This window comes from Myotis daubentonii, chromosome 1 (assembly GCF_963259705.1).
Source record: "Myotis daubentonii chromosome 1, mMyoDau2.1, whole genome shotgun sequence".
Taxonomy (NCBI): Eukaryota; Metazoa; Chordata; class Mammalia; order Chiroptera; family Vespertilionidae; genus Myotis; species Myotis daubentonii.
Window position 1 is genome coordinate 127,558,225 of NC_081840.1, and position 10,873 is coordinate 127,569,097.

Sequence of the window (10,873 nt, forward strand, 5' to 3'; positions counted from 1 at the left end):
GTTATCTTCTTTTGTGTTATAATTTTTTTTCTTCTTTGAAGAGATTTTATGAACTAGATATTACAGATTTAATTAAAACTTCCATGAGATATTCATGACAAACAAAGCTGTGAGAGTAAAAACTGCAAGTTAATGAACAGAGGAAAAATAGTCCTTGCTTTTATAACCACTGAACACAAATAAATTTCCACATGGCAGACTTTGGAAAAAAAATGAAGTATGAACATAACTGAATTATTTTGAATTATCAGAACTAAGGATACTTTATATTTTATGCCGGAAGAATCAGGTCAGTAAAGCTAATTAACAGAAAAAGATAATTTACTGCTTACTATATTAGAAGGTCACTTGCATACATTTCACGCTATATAATAGGGAATTCTTGCTCATAAAAGGAGACTAATTTTGATTTTTAAAGGTTTATTTATCTAAAGCAAATATTCCTTCTGACAAAATAGGAAGACTAAGAATCTTCTTTATAATTTGATTTTCTTTATAATTTTAAATGAACATTAATTATAACAGTCACATTAAAATTAGTATAGCCTTTCTAAATCTGCAAATTAGAAAAATACAGAAAGCTATAAAAGTTAAATTGCCACTTAAAACTTTAGAAAATAATTTAACAGATTCAATGATACTAAACTTATATTACAGAAAAGTTCTTAAAAGTAAATTTTCTTCCTGAAATCCTAATTTTTTTATTTGTAATTCGGTTGTTACCTGTGTCTATCTCTTTCCCGTAATTGTAGGGTTTCTTTGGGCAAAGATGTGTCTTGCATATTCTTGTATCTTTTGCTCTGATTACAATACTGGTCACATAGGAAGTATACAGTGACTTATGAGTAAGTGAGGGGTGAGTAGAAATATAGACAGATAAGTAAGCAGATGGGACCAGAAAGCTACATAAGTTAGATTTGAAAGTCAAATAAAGAAATCCTACCTAAATAGATGAAATAAATATCTCCATTAAGTTAGTTGCTTCATAAAGCTGCTTCTCTAAATTAGCCCATTAAATAAGTAAGTATTGCTGCACATATTGAATGGCTAGCATTTTCTGTTTTGGTATAAATTTCTAAATTAAAATTGACCCCTGAAAATAGTTTCACAGTTTATCTAGCTCTTTTATACTATAAATATCTTCTTATAAACTGATTTTGGAGGTATGAGAAAATATATATATTTGGTCAATCCTACCTGCTGAGTTCCTGTACTAGATAATAATAAAATTACAACTAAAAAATACAATTTGTACAAAAAATATTATTACAAAAAAATTTATACACAAAATATTATTACAACAAAATTTAAATATGTAAAATATGTGCACACAGATACTTTATTAACAAAACAAAAATATCCAGATCACTAGATATCCAAACAAGGATCTGGAAATTTTAATCACAGGAAGTGGATTAGTTGTAAAGACTTTAAATTTTCAGTATAGCATGTGAAATGTGATTTATCAGACTTGACAGTTATAAACTGTGAATTTCTAATTAATTTAAGAAATCATCCGTCTTAGCTAGTGGTTGGTTTCTCTGCTAAGTTAGAATCATATTTGCTAACAAAGCCATATACAGTTGTGGGTGATGGTCTTTTCACCTGCCATTTGAAAAGTCACAGACTCTGAAAAGTAAATTCTGATCTGGCATTGGGTCCTAGAGGATGGCCAAGGGGCTGAGTCCTGCGGATGCTCTATCCCCTATCGGATGCTCTATCCCCTATCGTTTATAATGTTTTCGTATTCTGTAAAGATACTTAATGAAATATTTCTTGAGGGGTGGACTTCCTACTATATAAATTCATACCATCCACATGTATGTCAGGCCCAACAACAGCTTTTGTCATGTGAGTTTTCATAGGAAGTAAGAAAAAAAGTCCAAAAGGACAATGATGTCCAAGGGGAGAATAATGATACGTATATACTTTGTGTCTAATTTTCAATGCATTGTAAAGCTTTTAAATTACCTGGTTATAAAAAATCGCTGCTACAAGGAGAAGCCAGATGCTCAGGAACCGAGTAGCATTAAGAAACCTCTGATTTAGCCAAACCCATCTCTCGGGATCTGTTGAAACCTTGATGCTAGGACCCAGAGTCATTAGGCAAAGTCCCCAAGGTGACAGCAAGAATAATTCAACTGACAACACCTGACAAGAGTTATCTCTATATGTATGTATGTATGCATCTACATGCCCTCATTTTTTAAATTAGACATAGGTGAAAACAGTGACAGTGCAAAAGAGTAGTTCTGTTATAGCTGCTATTGAATGAGTTGCCTCCTGTAATCTCCATCAGCTTCCCAATATTAAAATATCATTATTGAAAGGGTGAGGGCTATGCCCTCCATCTTACCCTGGGTCCTCCATTTTGGGGCAGAGCCATGTGCTCGGCAAGGCTACTTCCCGGAAGCCCAAGCCTCTGCTAGCCACACCCAGGATTTCTCTGGACTAACCAATGATAATCAAGGGAAGTACACGCCATCAATATGACCACATCCTGTGTAACGAGACACCGACTTGTGCCTGGCCAATCGGCAGGGCCCACAGTCCCCTCTCCTGCCCTTACTCCACCCCCTTATAAAACTCCTCTTCCCATTGGGCTAGGTATCTCTCTGCCACCTGCTGCTGTGTCAGTAAGGAGGGTAGGGGAGCCAGACCCGGGTTTGAATAAAAGACTCTTTGCTTTTGCATCGGACTCGCTGGCTCCCTAGTGGGGTCTTGGGAATCTTGAAATCTGGGCATAACAATTATTATATTATTACTTCTATTATAAATATTGGTAATAATTATGCTGACATTTAAATTTTTATGCTTATGAAAATCATGTTTAGAAAGCTTCAATAGTTCTAATGGATCTACAACCGCGATTTTCATGTGCCACAACACACTGCATGTGGCAAGAATTTTTAAAACATGCAGTACCTGACTAGTTAGGGGGCACTGACCTCTTTTGCCTTGGATTTTCAAATAAAAAAAAAAGACAATAGTCAACACAACTACAACAGTAGAGTGTGAAGGAATCAAAATGATATCTACTTTTTTCCTGTCATATCAGCAAAAAAATATATTTTCAGTGTGCTGCAGAATTTAAGTAATTAGTTTATGTGTACTATGACATCAAAAAGTTTTAAAATTGCTGATCTACAACATAAAATCTAAATAACATAATCATCATTTTCAGCAAATACAAATGTAAAATAACCTTATCCCCATTGTATACCAGACTACAGATAAAGCTTTTTAGCATGATTTATATAGAATTCTGGATACACTGCTTCAGACTATGCTGAAATTATTTTCAAGGAGATCAATACAATAATATAGTATCAGGGTTTGTACAAGTTATTTTTGTTTATAGATTACATACTGATACTTTATGGTACTTATGATTAGTTGTATATAAGTTACTTTTTAGTTTTTTATAATTTCATGTTATTTAGGGCAATAGTCACATCTTATGAAAACTGTCCTATATTGTATCTTTTATTGTAGTTAACAGAAAGAGAACAATATATGTTTCTTAAGACTTAAAAGACTGTCAAAACTATAGTGGGATTCTGTAAGGTGCCATTAAATTTGCCACACTGAACACTGGGCTACTTTTTAGCAACTTAGTTTTGCTGGGCTCTGGAAGACTAAACATTTGTTGATCTCTTTCTGGCTGGTAATTCTGGTAGTTACAAGAGTTTCCTCTCAATATTGAGAGAGACAGCTATAGACCTTCCTTGTAAGCCACTGCAATAGGATCAGGAAAATAAAGTGAATGGTTCAGAAAATAAGTAATCAAGTGCAAGCCTGATTTAACCAGGCAGGGATGCAAAACCTCATTGTTTAGGATCTGTCTTGTATATGTCAGAACTTAAACATGATTTTATTTGAAGAAATGCATTAAGAGCAATATCCAAGGTTTCTGACTCAAGCGTTACTAACACACTAGCTTTGAGTTTCATCCTAAGTAAGGTCGTTTATCAGTCAATCTCATACTTAATTTTCCTGCTAAGTTTCATTCTTAGAATATAGCCTCATTTTTTATAATATGTTAAATTATTGATAGTAAATAAAGAAATAGAAAATAAGCAATCACCATTTTTTTGGAATAAGAATAGGATAAATAAATTTAGAATATTAACAAAGATATATATTCCATTGGTTTTAGTTGTGAAGGATTTACATATACTAATGTGAATAATAAATTGCTCCATACTTTTCTTTTCTCATAATATAGCTCTTTAATACTTTTATCTTAATATGAATTTCTGATATTCCAAACATTCTTGTGATGACTTTTATTTCTTCCTTTCTAATATCATTAGATCTTTTTATTTATGAAATCCAGAGAAGACCTTATTCTGCTGAATATGTATGAAGAATATACTCATTAGATGCATTAACCCTTCATTCTGAGGGTCAAAGGAACAGAGTTCTAGTCTTGGCTCAACCGAATTCATGTGTAATGGCTTCAGGCTAGTCAGGTGTAGTATTTCCTTACAAAAATGCAGGTATGTCAGCTTTATAAACATTACAAAATTGTTATTAACACTGTATGAAATAAAATATCAAAGACATTCTTTAATAAAATTAGCTTTTGAGTTATATAGTTAGGAAGCAAATATGTTAATATTGCCAATTTCATGTATTTCACTATCATAACTTTTAAATCAGCAACTCAAACCAAGAGGCTGATGTCAACTTTGTTCATTAATCCTCTTGCTCTTTTTTTTTTCTTATGCGAACAGCTACTGAATTTAATGCAGTTTATAATTTTCTGCTCAGGTATGATATATTGTTCATGGTCATATTCATTTTAATTGTTCTGTTTCTGAATATAACATTAAGGTCACTTGAAACTGAAATAAATATTGGCTGTGACTCAGTCTGAATTCAATGTCATTAGCTAATCTCCTAAGTACATTACAAGGATAATTAAATACAACTTTTTTATGCCTCTCCTGAATGACACTGATATATTGATAGGAACTTTCTGGATTCTTTAACCAATAGCTACAAAATTTAAAATAAATGTTCTTGTATGTTTTATAAGAATATATATGTCTAAATCAGAATTATTGTTAGGAAATGGCAAAATAACCCGGTTCAGGTGGCACAGTGGTTGAGCATTGACCTATGAACCCCAAGGTCCCTGTTTGATTCCTGGTCAGGTCACATGCCTGGGTTGGGGGCTCCATGCCTGATAGGGGACATACAGGAGGCAGCCGATCCATGATTCTCTCTCATAGATGTTTCTCTCTCTCTCTGCATCTCCCTTCCACTCTATCTGAAAATCAATTTAAAAAATATTTTAAAAATAAAAAAGGGCAAAATATATTAACCAGGAATTTAACTTATATGTAGTCCCAGCATATTTGATTCCAACTGTGGATCATGTTTTAAAATAACACTGCTTCTAATGAATTATTTTTAGTAATAACTGTGTAAAATAAGTAAATATTTTTAAAAATTTGTTTTAAGTTATATTATAAACAACAATTAAAAAGTAAATTTCAACTTGTAAACATAATTTTCAGTGAAATATTTGAGGTATATACAATTTTTTACTTAATCTAAACTAATGAAAGAGAAACATGCAAATTGACTGCACCTCCGCTATGCCCCCAAGTCATGCCCACCAGCCAATCAGAGCGCCTATATACAAATTAACCCAACCAAGATGGTGGCCGGTAGCCACAGAGCTGGAGCAAGCAGGAAGCTTGGTTGCCCTGACGATGGAGGAAGCCAAGCTTCCTGCCTGCCCTGGCCGGCTGTGGCCTCCGCCAAAGGCAACAAAGTTTCGATTACAGAAGATAAATAAATCTCAGATACCTGCTTCCAGCCAGCCTCCACTGGGAGCTTGGGTGGCTGGAGGCAATGGTCAGCCTGCAAACAGCCATCAGCTCCTCACCCAGGCTGGCCAGGCATCCCAGCGGGGACCCCCACCCTGATCCGGGACACCCTTCAGGGCAAACCAGCCAGCCTCCACCCGTCCATCAGGCCTCAATCCTACATAATAAAAGGATAATATGCAAACTGACCCTAACAGCAAAAAGACTGGGAATGACTGGTCACTATGACACACACTGACCTCCAGGGGGCAGATGCTCAATGTAGGAGCTGCCCCCTCGTGGTCAGTACACTCCCACAGGGGGAGCTCTGCTCAGCCACAAGCCAGGCTGACGGCTGCCAGTACAGCGGTGGTGGTGGGAGCCTCTCCTGCCGCCTCAACAGCGCTAAGGATGTCCTACTGCAGCTTAGGCCTGCTCCCCACTGGCAAGTGGACATCCCCCAAGGACTCCCGGGCTGCCAGAGGGATGTCTGACTGCCAGCTTAGGCCCGATTCCCTGGGGAGCAGGCCTAAGCCAGCAGGTGGTCATCCCCCGAGGGGTCCCAGACTGCGAGAGGGCACAGGCCAGACTGAGGGACCCCCCCACCCCAAGTGCACAAATTTTTGTGCACCGGGCCTCTAGAATATAAATATTACATCTTGCCCTTCATAGTCTATTTCACTGCTTTATTGTTAAACAGAAATTCTCCAGTGGTTACACAGAATGATAGAACTGAAAAATCAAGTTTCTTTTTCCCCTTTACAATTAGTCTTATATCTTTTTTTCCCCCATTAATATATTTACTTTTTAAACATAGGAGTATGCACCATCGCAGGATTGGGAGACACAAACTGTCATACTACCACAATGAACACTAGAGGCAGGATCCACATGGGGTATCACTGACTAACTGGTATAACTGGTAGTGCTTTGAATTAAACTCCATGTAAAATACAATGCTTATTTTTAAAAAGTGTTTTAAAAGTGCTGCTTTGAGGCTTACCTTTGTGTGATTACGTGTGCATGTGTGTGTATAAGATTAAAACTCAACAGTAAATCTTAAAGTGTTTAAAACTTAGGATTAAAAAAAAAAAGTTGACATAGGGGAGTTTTTACCTCTGTCAGCCTTTAGAATTGACATCACAGGGTGCTAATAAGGAGTACAGCAAATTTTACTCAGTTTTTATTCATTTTACATTCTCTACAGTCATTACATACCCTAACTGTCTGCACTGTGGTGAAGCACTCCAACTACCTCACTCTTGTATGCTATTGCTAATTGAGAACGATGAACATTATTAAAATAAATCCAAGTAAATGAGACTTTTTGCAGGATAAATCACAAAGATGTTTTCTAAATAGTGTAATGCATTTTTCTTAAGTGGTAACCCATGATTCATATGAACATTAAGTTGTCTTCTATTTGAAAAATCATTTGGCAGTCACTTCCAAAAGGATATCCTTTGTATTTTTCACTTTTTTGAATTTCTTGATCAATTAAATCATAGGACTTCTGCACCATTCACTTCAGAACACATGGTATATGCAAGGTTTAAGTGATTTTTCTTAGTAAAATTGAGCCAGAGAACGACACTAATGTTAGACATCCACTTACTCCCATATTTAAATTTCTATGCAATATTCTTAAGTCACACTTAAGTGTAAGTGTGATTTAAATAACTCCTGGATCAGTTATAATCACCTAGGAGTCCACCAAACAGGCTTTGCCACACAAAATGGCTAAAATAGCATGCTTACATCAGAAGAGAACAATTAAAGTAATATGTTACTATATATAATATACTAATTCTTTGGTATCAATAATATAAAATATAACGTATAGCTTAAATTCTTTCTCAAATATATTAAATTATATGATCAGATAAAGCAAAATTTCCAATTTTAAGTCTTACCTTTAATAAAAAGAATATTTACAATTATACATTGCTTTGATTTTAAACAAAATGATACGTGTATTTAAGCATTCACATATCTTAGAAAAGTAGAAGCCCCAAAATAGAAGCCCAGTATTTCCAATAAAAAAAGGCTAAGCAACCATCCGGACCATCCAACCAGTAGCTATGACACACAATGTCCACCAGGGGAAAGACGCTCCAACCTGTAGCTATGATGCGCGATGACCACTAGGGGACAGATGCTAACACAGGAGCTGTCAAGCTGTGGTGACCTGGCAGTGGTGGTTCTCGGGTGACACACCCGGGAACCAGAGAGGAAGGAGCCCAATTCCGGGGTGCATCACCTGAGAACCACCCTCCTGTAATCCAGGGCCCCTCTGGGAATGCTGGAGAGCCAGTTTTGGCCTGATCCCCTCAGGCCAGCCCGAGGGACCCCATCTGCCAAAGGGACCCTGCTGTCTCTGCAGATCCCCTTTGAGCTGCAGTGCTTTCCCAGGTGCGGCTGGCTGGGGAAGGACTGTGGAAGGTTGGCCCCAGGGCATGTCCAGCCTGTCACACCCAGTCCCACCCCCGCCGGCCACCTTCTAATTAATTTCCTTTCAATGTGTACAAATCCATGCACCGGGGCACTAATTTCATATAAACTCAAATCTTTGCCTATAACTAGTTATTTATGATTGGTTTTCTCAATGATAAATTTTTCATATGGGAAAGTTATAAACAGGACCACTTAATATCATATTGAGCTGGCAATTATTTTAAGGCTGTTTTTTATTTGAATTTGTTTCCAATTATACAGAACAAACAGTTTCTAGAACTAATACTTATTAAGAAAAACTATGGTGTGCAACTTATTGCATATAAATGAATATATTTCAGCATTGTCACATTCTCCTCAGGTACAATTCAATGGAAAATAACTTACCGCCCTTCCTAATAACTTCCAACTTTGTGAAGAAATAGTGTGTTCAGGACCTTGCAATAATAATCAAGGGCAATATGCCAAAAGGACAGGAATGAAAGTATAGAAACGAAGTTGCAGATCTGAAGCCCATAAGTCATTTATACAAGTTAGTCCTTAGTCAAAATAGCTACATTTATTCTGAGAAATAATATTCACATTTCATTTTTAATAAGATTCAAAGATATTCTTCAAAGGTACAGAAAAATAAAAGAGAGCAAAAAACTTTAAAGAATTTAATTAGAAATTCTCTACAACGTGTACACATAATAAAATCGATCTCCTTGTGCTTTCAAAGTTGCCTGCATCCTTCTCTGAATACTCTGACTTTGTACGTTATAACCTGCCAGTTGAAAGGTTTTGAACTAGGTCTTAATGTCTGTGCACTAGTAAATTTCAGAAGCATATATTTAGATATAACTCTAGTTATTTTCTAATAGCTTAGAGCTCATATAAATAAACTGGCATGTTATACTTTTTATTTTATAAAATATGCAGTAAAATACTATATTTTATTTGCTGACTAGAAAATAGGATTAGCTCAGTAGATTTCTATGAAAATTATTGTGCAGACATTAATTTCTTTCGGTTTGAATTTTTTTGTTTTGTTTTGTTTGTATTGTAAAACTGTTTGTCACATGGTTGTAAATTTATCGGCAAAGAATGTTGAATTTAGCCACTCAGTGTGGATTTCTTCAGTCTTGTCCATCATTGATAGCAACAATTTTTATAATTGTAAGCTATAAATTACCCTCCAATTCAAAATTACTTCAATGTAACAGACACTGAATCCGTTTCTTAAAATCTCCTACAATTTCAGGTATCTCAAAATGCAAAGAGGCTTCTAGATTTCCTTGTTAACCAGTAGTATTCCAAATCAGGAGAAAAGTGCCTATTCTATATCCAACCAAAAGGCAAAGAGCAATTGAAATTTATTTAAAAAAAATAGAGGATCCAGATATCCTAATATATATGTATATATAGTATAACATTCATAATATTTTAATTTTCTTATGTTAATTTATTTAATTATTTACATTTTTATTTTATTAATCTTTTGGTACTTTCTTTTGTTATAATGAATACTTCTCTTTTTTTAATTATATTTTTATTGATTTCAGAGAGGAAGGGAGAGGGAGAGAGAGATAGAAACATCAATGATGAGAGAGAATCTTTGACCGGCTGCCTCCTGCACACACCTCACTGGGAACTAAGCCCGCAACCCAGGCATGTGCCCTTGGCCGGAATCGAACCCAAGACCCTTCAGTCCACAGACCGATGCTCTTTCCACTGAACCAAACCAACTAGGGCTATAATGAATACTTCTAAGATATGTACACAACTCTAACAGTTAAGAAGGACAGGGAACGAATCTATCACTTCAGGAGTAAAAACCATTAATAACCCTTTTCTTTTTTTCCAGAATGATGTATGTGCATATATGTGTGTATGCCTAAATATATTTTCAAATAAATGGTAGCATACATTTTTGTACCTTGCTTTTCTCACTTAATAATGTTTTCCTAATTATTAGAAAATTCAGAAAGCATCATTCTTTATATCTCTATGCTGAATTTCGTTAATAGATGTACAATATTTTTTCAGCCATTTATCTTGTGGGTTGTATTTTTGTAGTAATCAGTTCTGCAATAAATACTCTGCTACATATATTTTTGAACACAAGCATTACTATGTCCCTAGGGTAAAATTGAAGCAATCACTGAGTAAGGAATATCTGTATTAGAATATCTGAGGTGCTGCCAATGTTTACAAATATATACCCCAAGTCATGAATATGTGAGTGCCCATTATCTACAAAGTTCTAATTTTAGGGCCCCTTTATCTCTTGTCCCTCCAGCCCTTCCTCTCAGTTCACTTGTCATTCAGTCTACTTATAGTTCTTTGACACACTAAACACTCTTCCAACTCAAAGCCTTTCTATGTACTATTTCTTATTTATTGTTCATAAAATTCAGTAATTGTTTCATTTAACTATTCTTACAGGTATTAAATCCTTCATTTGAGTAACTGGTGTCAAGACTGAAGCTGATATATACAACTTCTGCATTTCTTTTGTTCTCAACCAGAATCTCAGCTGAAGGTGTCCTGATTAGAGGTGTGACCCAAATTTAGTTTTTGTGGAGAGATTGAGTTCTCTGTGGACCTACTATTGA